Raw genomic sequence first — 10900 nt, 5'->3', positions numbered from 1 at the left:
TTTCCTTTATGTTCATTCGAATACTGAACTTTGAGGAACTTAAATGAAGCTTGAAATTTTAATAACAGAAAACTGTAGTTTGGCTGAGGGCTGAGGAGAACATAATAAACCTCAACACCTAACCTTCAGCCAGTTCTGATGCTCGCTGGAAGAACTACTGGAACAAGTCTGTTGGAGCCTAAGGCGCTTATTAAAAAAATCAAATTATGATGCCAAACTAAAAACAACACAATATAGTGCATTGAGAAAAGCAAGGAATTGCAAACCTGCTCTAAAACAACCATTTTTCTAATCTATAAAACCAGCGTTAATCTTGCAAGTCGTAGGTGAAGTATTCAAGGTCAGCTACGGGTGTCCAGGCACTAGAGAGTTATTGATTGGACGAAACGCATCTGTTAAGTACTTTCTAACCATTGTGGTGATGTTAGCAGGTTGTGTACAATTAAGCAGATGTGTTTGCCTGTGTGTGCATGTTATTAGTCGCTAATAGCTGCTCAGGGGCTGAAATCTACCACTATAGTATCAGCAGAGAAGTTTATGATTAGGTTTATGAAATTCTGCAACCCAATTAAAGACACTCAACCAATATTAGAGACTTTGCTAATTCTATTCAGTGTAATGAGCAGAAGACAATTCCTATGCTGATCATATATGAGTTGCTTATTGAATTTTCTATGCTATTGTCTTCCTACATACAAAAATTGCCTTTAAGAACATCTGTGATGATGCAACCATGCATGATACACGCATGTTTAAAAGTTTGGGGTCAGTACGATTTTTTTTTTTTTGAAAGAACATGCATTCATTTGATCAAAAGTGACAGTACAGATCTTGAAAATGTTACAAAAGATTCAAATATTTCAAATAAATGCTGTTCTTTTGAACTTTCTATTCATTAAAGAATCCTGAAAAAGAAAATGTATCACTGTTTACACAAAAATATTAAGCCGCACAACTGTTTTTAACATTGATAATAATAATAAATATTTCTTGAGCAGCAAATCAGCATATTAGAACGATTTCTGAAGGATCATGTGACGCTGAAGAATGGAGTAATGATGCTGAAAATTCAGCTTTGCCATCACAGGAATAAATTACATTTGAAAACATTAAAATAGAAACAGTTATATTAAATTGTAATATTTCACAATATTACTGTTTTTACTGTATTTTTGATTAAACAAATGCAAGTGTGTAATTCATATACCGCTCTGAGAGTTTTACCACTGTTTGTTTCTGGATACTTTACATATTTTGCTAATTAATTCTTCTAATCTGAAAAGTTGGCAAAAGCAGTTACTACCTAAAATTGTGCTACCATAATCTTGTAAAAATTTGAATTAAACGTGACAAGAAGAAAGCGCAAGAAAGAGAGAAACATACGAAACGAGGACGGAAAAAAAGTGAGGGGACGGATGACCAGTGGGAAAAAACAGCGGAACAAAAAACAAAAAAGTGAAAACAAATGAAAAGGAAAGAAAAAGAGAAAAAGCGGGACTGGTCACCTGGAGATCCCTGGCCTGGGCTGAGCCATGGGGAGGTGGTAGCAGTCGTCATGGAGAGGGGCTCTGGTTGCCATAGTAACAGCTGGGCCGGGGGTCAGCGGCTAAGGGAATGTGTTTGCACACAGAAGTGCATGCTGGGAGGAGAATCCTGCTGGGTGTGTGTTTAAGTGAGTGAGTTTGAAAGAGAGAGAGAGAGCGTTCTTAGTGGTCCCTTCAGAGCTGAAAAACCCCCGTGTTGCCATAACAAAGAGGAGAAATTAGTTTGGGGCTGTGAGGTAATTGTTGAGGCATTTTGTGAAGTTCTTTTGAGGTGCAAGATGAAATAATTTGTTCGATGAAATGGGAGCCGTGCTTTTTGAGGAATCGCATAAATTCTCTTTATCACAGCTCAAAATCTTCTGTTTAAATCCAAAACCTGCTACATATGGCAAACACCTACATGACCCCAGTAAACACAAGGACATCCTCAAATTGATCTTCCTGAATGAGACCAGAATCTCTACACACTCCCACAAAGCAGACGCAAATGTAGAGAACACATATAGAGACCCTTAAATCGAAAGGCCATTTCTGTACCCACACAAACCTAAACTGAGGTTCATGAGTCACAGAGGACAGCACACATGGATGAATTCACGGATGAAGGTTTCTTGATATCTGTGGATGGAAGAATGCTGGTTCAGATGAACACATTTAGTACATTTAGAATTCAACAGAGTGGAATAAAGTGTGCTGTTCTGTTCCGTCCCTTAGAACCTGGAACATTCCTTTAATGGCTTTAACAGCTTTTGTGGCATAATGTTGATAACAACAAAATATAATTTCAATTTGTCCCTCGTTTTCTTGAGGATTGAGGTTATTGTGAGTATTTAAAAGCATCCACTGCAGTTTAAATGTTTAATGAGTCAGTAAGATTTTTTTTTTTTTTTTTTCAAGAAATTATTTAAAAAATTATTTTATTTATCAAGGATGCATATTTCATATCATATACAGTACAGTCCAAAAGTTTGGAACCACTAAGATTTTTAATGTTTTTAAAAGAAGTTTCGTCTGCTCACCAAGGCTACATTTATTTAATTAAAAATACAGTAAAAAACAGTAATATTGTGAATTATTACAATTTAAAATAACTGTTTTCTATTTGAATATATTTCACAAAGTAATTTATTCCTGTGATGGCAAAGCTGAATTTTCAGCATCATTACTCCAGTCTTCAGTGTCACATGATCCTTCAGAAATCATTCTAATATGCTGATCTGCTGCTCAAGAAACATTTAATGTGTACAATTGTACAAAATATTTGTGTACAATATTTTTTTTCAGGATTATTTGATGAATAGAAAGTTCAAAAGAATAGTGTTTATCTGAAATCTAATCTTTTGTAACATTATAAATGTCTTTACTGCCACTTTTGATTGATTTAATGCATCCTTGCTGAATAAAAGTATTAATTTCTTTAATTTCTTTTCAAAAAAATAAAAATAAAAATTCTTACTGACCCCAAACTTTTGAACGGTAGTGTATAATGCTACAGAAGCTTTGTATTTCAGATAAATGCTGTTCTTTTGAACTTTCTATTCATCAAGGAATCCTGAAAAAAAAAAAGTACACAACTGTTTTCAACATTGAAAATAATCATAAATGTTTATTGAGCAGCAAATCAGCATATTAGAATGATTTCTGAAGGATCATGTGACACTGAAGACTGGAGTAACGATGCTGAAAATTCAGCTTTGCATCACAGGAATAAATTACTTTGTCAAATATATTTAAATAGTACACAGTTATTTTAAATTGTAATAATATTTCACAATATTACTGTTTTTACTGTATTTTTAATTGTAAATGTATAATGTAATAAATGTAGCCTTGGTGAGCAGACGAAACTTCTTTTAAAAACATTAAAAATCTTAGTGGTTCCAAACATTTGGACTGTACTGTATATCATATCATGGTTTCCACAAAAATTAAGCAGGACAACATTGATAAGAAATGTTTCTTAAGCACCAAATCAGCACATTAACAGTGTTGGGGGTAACGCATTACAAGTAACTTGAGTTATGTAATCAGATTACTTTAAGTAACTAGTGAAGTAACACATTACTTTTTCAATTTACAACAAAATATCTTAGTTACTTTTTCACATTTATTGACTGACAGTTCTGTCCCATGTTGAGAGAAATAAAGTGCAGAGGTGTTGTGTGGGCTGTGATGATGGTTAAACATGACGGTTATTGTAGTTCTAGACTAAATGTGAACATGCATAAAATTGCATGAAAACATTCAGTATTCCTCAAAATGAATAAAAACTTTGAAATGCAATCTCAGAATTTTATGAAAACCTGTAATAATTAAATATATTAAATTACCAAAATATACTTTATGTTTTTAATCTCATTTATTAACCAATATCTTTGCTGCTGATCTTCAGTGATCTAATTCAACCATACTAATAAGCACAAATTACTTCAGATTATATTTAGAAGAGTGTTGAACTTTCTTCTCCTGTATCCTATTCTTCTTTAATCCAGAATGGCAGCACAGCTGAAAGGTTTGTTTGAGCTGCGCCCTCTACTGTACAGGTGTAAATATGCATTCATTTCACTTTTGGTGTGAAAGGGACTTAACACTTGCCAAAAACAGACTTTTTTTTTGTTGTTATTAAAAATCAAACAAGCAATCCCAGCCCAGATGAGAAGAAGTAACACAAAAGTAATGTAACATATTACTTATCATAAGTAACGTAATTAGTTACTTTTTTTTAGGGAGTAACGCAATATTGTAATGCATTACTTTTAAAAGTAACTTTCCCCAACACTGCACATTAGAATGATTTCATGTGACTGAAAATTCAGCTTTGCCATCACAGGAATAAATTACATTTTAAAATATATTAAAATAGAAAACAGTTATTTTAAATTGTAATAGTATTTAACAATTTGACTGTTTTACTGTATTTTTTGATTAAATAAATGCAGCCTTGATGTGCATAAGAGACTCCTTCAAATATAGTTACAAACTATTTTAATTATTTGTACAGTCAGTTTAGGGTTTTTTTTTTTTTTTAATGGTATTATCATGGCAACAAAGTTGTAAAATTGGATATAACTTTACACAGAAAGGGTTATTAAGCATTTTTTCCACAATAAATAATCATGTTAACACACATATTTTTTACATCTTGTGACTATACTAAAAAAGTGAGTACCTTAACATTTACAGATTGGCCTCATTCCCTTCCTTTGGAAGTGCCACACTGTAACCTAAAAAAGGAGGGACAAGTTGAAATTAATTTTGTGGTACATTTGCTCACTCGCAAACACTTTCCAAACTCCACCCACATTTGTCACATCCAAAGCCACCAAGTTCACAGAATCAAACACACAGAAACACACACAAACTCTGTCTCACACTCTTGAGGGATGTTGCTCCTGGAGTCGAACTGTCTGCAGGAGATGCAGTGAGATGGAAAACTTTAATCGCATTAAAAGAAAAACCTTCTCCTTTCATTTGGAAATTCCTCAGATTCCCCCTTTCTCTCCCACCCTCACCCTTCTACCTCTACTTTCCCAGTTCTCTCTCTTTCCAACCTTCCCCCTCCTCCTCCTCCTCCTCCTCCTCCTCCAGCATTTACAGCCACTTCTCTTGCTCCTGAATATACCCCCCCCCCATCTGCTCCACCAGTGGAGGAATTACAATCTGCTCCAGTCTCTCTCCCTGTTTCGCTCCATCTCCCTCACCCCTCACTGTCTCTCTCTCTCTCTCTCTCTCTCTCTCGCATTCTCTTTCTCTTTCTTTTCGTCTTGCTCCTGTGATTCTGTTCCTCCTCTTTCAGAAAGCAAACAGATCAAAGGCTCAGCCCCTCCCCTCTCCTCCAGAAGGTTTTGTCCCCATCTCTCTGTCACTCGCTCTTTGTGGACCTCTTTCCGGTTTCATGCCACGTTCAAACTCTCCTTTTGTCATCTGGCTCCAAAACACATTTACACACACAGACACACAAATACACACGGTCACACACAACGGGGATAAACCACCTGAGGAGTGAGAGGGATTTCAGTGTGGTTCAAAGTCTTAGTGACTGGGGGATTTTTGAACCTTAGGGGTCCTGAGGAAAGTTCACTGTTTAGGCACTTACACTCACACAAAAACAACTTTGCAAACTTTCATGATTGAGCTGGGGTTAAAAACGTTTGGGGTAAATGTTTCAATAGTATCAGTGATAATCAGAAATCACATCATTATAGTAATATCATTAAACTCACAAAAATATACAACAAACTAGATGACTACCAAGCGATGCCATCAGAGAGCCTGTCAACTCAAATAATCACAAGAGGGCAGTGCTGCACAATGTTAAAGGGATAGTTAAAAAAAATCTTTCATCATTTACTCACCCTCATGTTGTTCCAAACCTGTATGACTTTCTTTCTTCCGTGGAACACAAAAAGAGAAGTTATGAATGATGTACTAGTTTCTCTTTTCCATGCAATTACAAGAAAACGGACATTGAGGGGACAAAGGATCATGAAAGTGATTCAAACAGCTTGTGTTTCATTCCAATTAATGAGTAGCTTTAAAATTTATACCAGGACGATGCTTGCTCCATGAACTTGTAAACACATTTTATTTTTTGAACTGAGTCAAATCTAATCAAGATTAATGATTATAATTATATAGTCATTATTATACAGTATTACAAGTATATACAGACATTATTATTATACATGATTTATGGTTGAGGTTTAAATTAAGGCTGAAGGTTGTTTTGAGGCTGAGTTAAATCAAGTCAAGTTTATTTTTATTTGTCATTTGCGCAGCTTATGCAGGGTTCACTGGGCACTGAATGCTTGTGACAAGGCTCAGACTGCAGTACAGCAGCAGTACAGACAAATTTTTGGATGGTAAGATTTTTTAAATGTTTTTGAAAGAAGTATCTCATGCTCACCCATTTATTTAATTGAAAATACAGTTATATCAGTAATAGTGTAAAATACAATTTAATTTTACAATTTAAAATAAGTTTTTTTCTATTTGAATATATTGCAAAATGTTTTTTTTATGTTCATTTTGTCACAAGATCCTTCAGAAATCATTCTAATATGCCGATTTGTTGCTCAAGAAAAAAATTAATTATCATCAATGTTAAAAAAAAAAAAAGTTGTGCTGCTTAATATTTTTGTGGAAACCGGGAAACATTTAAGGATTCTTTAATAAATAGAAATTTAGAAAAAACAGCCTTTTTTTTTTTTTTTTTTAAATAGAAATCTTTTGTAACATTATAAATGTCTTTAATGTCTTTTGGTTAGTTGAATATGTCTTTGCTGAATAAAAGTTTTATTTAAAAAAAGTGTGTGTACATTATATATATATATATATATTCAGACATTTTTGCTATTTTTGATATATTTTTACTAGTGTGTGCAGGACACTATAGTTCATTTATATACAGTGGGTACGGAAAGTATTCAGACCCCCTTAAATTTTTCACTCTTTGTTATATTGCAGCCATTTGCTAAAATCATTTAAGTTCATTTTTTTTCCCTCATTAATGTACACACAGCACCCCATATTGACAGAAAAACACAGAATTGTTGACATTTTTGCAGATTTATTAAAAAAGAAAAACTGAAATATCACATGGTCCTAAGTATTCAGACCATTTGCTGTGACACTCATATATTTAACTCAGGTGCTGTCCATTTCTTCTGATCATCCTTGAGATGGTTCTACACCTTCATTTGAGTCCAGCTGTGTTTGATTATACTGATTGGACTTGATTAGGAAAGCCACACACCTGTCTATATAAGACCTTACAGCTCACAGTGCATGTTAGAGCAAATGAGAATCATGTGGTCAAAGGAACTGCCTGAAGAGCTCAGAGACAGAATTGTGGCAAGGCACAGATCTGGCCAAGGTTACAAAAAAATTTCTGCTGCACTTAAGGTTCCTAAGAGCACAGTGGCCTCCATAATCCTTAAATGGATGATGTTTGGGACGACCAGAACCCTTCCTAGAGCTGGCCGTCCGGCCAATCTGAGCTATCGGGGGAGAAGAGCCTTGGTGAGAGAGGTGAAGAAGAACCCAAAGATCACTGTGGCTGAGCTCCAGAGATGCAGTCGGGAGATGGGAGAAAGCTGTAGAAAGTCAACCATCACTGCAGGCCTCCACCAGTCGGGACTTTATGGCAGAGTGGCCCGACGGAAGCCTCTCCTCAGTGCAAGACACATGAAAGCCTGCATGAAGTTTGCCAAGATGGTGAGAAATAATATTCTCTCATCTGATGAGACCAAGATAGAACTTTTTGACCTTAATTCTAAGCGGTATGTGTGGAGAAAACCAGGCACTGCTCATCACCTGTCCAATACAGTCCCAACAGTGAAGCATGGTGGTGGCAGCATCATGCTGTGGGGGTGTTTTTCAGCTGCAGGGACAGGACGACTGGTTGCAATCGAGGGAAAGATGAATGCGGCCAAGTACAGGGATATCCTGGACGAAAACCTTCTCCAGAGTGCTCAGGACCTCAGACTGGGCCGAAGGTTTACCTTCCAACAAGACAATGACCCTAAGCACACAGCTAAAATAACGAAGGAGTGGCTTCACAACAACTCCGTGACTGTTCTTGAATGGCCCAGCCAGAGCCCCGACTTAAACCCAATTGAGCATCTCTGGAGAGACCTAAAACTGGCTGTCCACCAATGTTTACCAACCAACCTGACAGAAGTGGAGAGGATCTGCAAGGAGGAATAGCAGAGGATCCCCAAATCCAGGTGTGAAAAACTTGTTGCATCTTTCCCAAAAAGGCTGTATTAGATCAAAAGGGTGCTTCTACTAAATACTGAGCAAAGGGTCTGAATACTTAGGACCATGTGATATTTCAGTTTTACTTTTTTTAAAAATCTGCAAAAATGTCAACAATTCTGTGTTTTTCTGTCAATATGGGGTGCTGTGTGTACATTAATGAGGTAAAAAATTAACTTAAATGATTTTAGCAAATGGCTGCAATATAACAAAGAGTGAAAAATGTAAGGGGGTCTGAATACTTTCCGTACCCACTGTACGTAAGGATAGCAAAATAAAGTAAACTGTGATATATTATACCCAAAAATTCTTCATACAGTGGACTACCAGTAAAACTGATAAAAATTTGGAACCAAAAATTATTCAGACACTTTGACCTGACCATGTTTTGCTTAAGTGTTATCTGACATAATTGAGATTATATTTTTTCTGACACAGTTTAACTCTGAGATCTTGTCATATTTTATTTACATTTTTTTTAAACTATAGTGAATAAACTGTATTAATGAATGAAATGTTCAAGGTGTCTGAATACATTTTGGTTTGACTGTATATACAGCATACGTACAGTATAGAATAGCACTGTGACAGTACATTAAAGTGACAGATTGTGCTAAAAAAGATATTCTTGTAAACAGCATGATAAGCAAGCAACAATCAGTAACGTGATAGTTCAGGTTGAGACAAGGTCGAATTTGAGGTTCAAACTAAAGTTATGAAGGAGGTTTTATGTTGAGGTAAAGATTAAGGAGGGGCGCTGGTTTTGTGGCTGTGGTTAGTCTGGAATAAAGCACAGGTTAAGGGTAAGGCTGCTAAGGTTGTTGGTTTGAAGTTGAAGTTGAAGTTGAGATTGAGTCAAGTTAGGAATGTTTAGTCCATTTGCTTTTACTTATGAAGTAAGTCATGCAATAAAAATTAAAATAACGTTAGAATAAGTGAAATTTATTAGACTGTCAAATTCTTATAAAGTAAAACAAACTACAGGCCTTTCAAATAGTGGGGATGTCCTTCAAATGTCCTCACAGGTAAGTTTGACAGGTTTTACGAAATTTATAAGTTAAAAAACGGCCCTTACAAGTACAGCCAAACCTGTACTCTCTCGCTCTCTCTCTCTCACACACACAAACACACACACGTCTGACGTCTGGTCCATCTGCTAATTAAGATGATTGACCTGGTGATCCAGGTGACATTTCAATTAAATAGAACTTGAGCCTGTTTCAAAAAAGAAAAATGTTCTGAAAGTGCTGAATTCATCACCTAGATACCAGTCACAAAAATATTTTTTTTTCTCAACTACCTTTTTTTTTTTTACACAACTGCTTTCACAGAAGCTCTATTGCTCACATTCAGGACACATTTCTAGTATAATATAACAGCATTTTATCAAATATAATGTTTAAAGTCACACCGCTCACACATTTTCCTGGTATGACACAAATATCCACATGAAAAACATTTCACAGAAAACAAAGCGCTTCAACCACACCATCAGAATACTGGCTAATACTAAGAAATGTGTTATGAATGCTGTTTTGAAGATGATCAGCCATTTTTCTATCTACACCGAATTAATGATATACACGCTCACATTTAAATTAGATTAATGTAAAACACATGTTAAAAAATGTTTACATCGTTTTAATTCTAATTGCCTAGCAAGAAAACAGCAAAGACACACAAGCAGTGAATCGTGATTGTAATTGGAGTAAAAAGGTGTTTACTCTGACTCAGTGGGGGGACTGAGGTCAAGTCCAAGCCTCTACACCTGTTTCCATCTGCATTAACAGAGACAGAGAGAAATAACAAGCGATATATTATCCTAGTGCGTGACTTCTTGAGTACAATTTCATTGTCATAACCTGAGGTTACTGTGGTTTTTTTTCCCTGATTATCTGTCTTCACAAAATCACTTTTCATATCATCAGTGTTCAATTTAACTGGCATCAAGCACAATGACATAAAGGTCAATCTTACCAAAACCAACACAACACACAATCACCGTTAAACCTGCTTCCGTGTACAAACCATCAACAGCGCACACACACACACACACACACACACACACACACACACACACACACACGCACATCCTTAACCCCCATCCGCTGTCTGGGCCGGACTCATCTGAGCCGTTGCCATGGTGACGGGACCTGGAGAGCAGGCATCACCTTAGATACCTCAAACAGATAATCTCAACTAAACATATGCACACGCAAACACACAAAACCTTGAACAGGTAACAAATCCACACACACATAACATGAACATACAACTGAAAACAAAATAGCATACAGTATAGATAACAAACACAAGTGAATCTGATATTAGTAGACAGTTTTGATGATTAAACAGAGAATAAACAAAACCTTGCCTAAATGAGTGAATCAAATAAAAAAAATGAGTGAATCATACAAGATCATATTTCACCACAAAATTAAAATATTTTGCATATAGAAAATGAAAATAAAATGTTTTCTAACCTTTGTTTTAAATAGCATTTTAATACAGTCATATAAATCATCCTGTATGGACACAATATATTTTTGTCAATCAGAATAAATTCAGTGCAATAAAAAATGTGCTTTACAAATGTA

This window comes from Megalobrama amblycephala, linkage group LG12 (genome assembly GCF_018812025.1).
Source record: "Megalobrama amblycephala isolate DHTTF-2021 linkage group LG12, ASM1881202v1, whole genome shotgun sequence".
Classification (NCBI taxonomy): Eukaryota; Metazoa; Chordata; class Actinopteri; order Cypriniformes; family Xenocyprididae; genus Megalobrama; species Megalobrama amblycephala.
The sequence above is the reverse complement of the archived record's forward strand: the minus strand, read 5'-3'. Positions refer to the sequence as shown.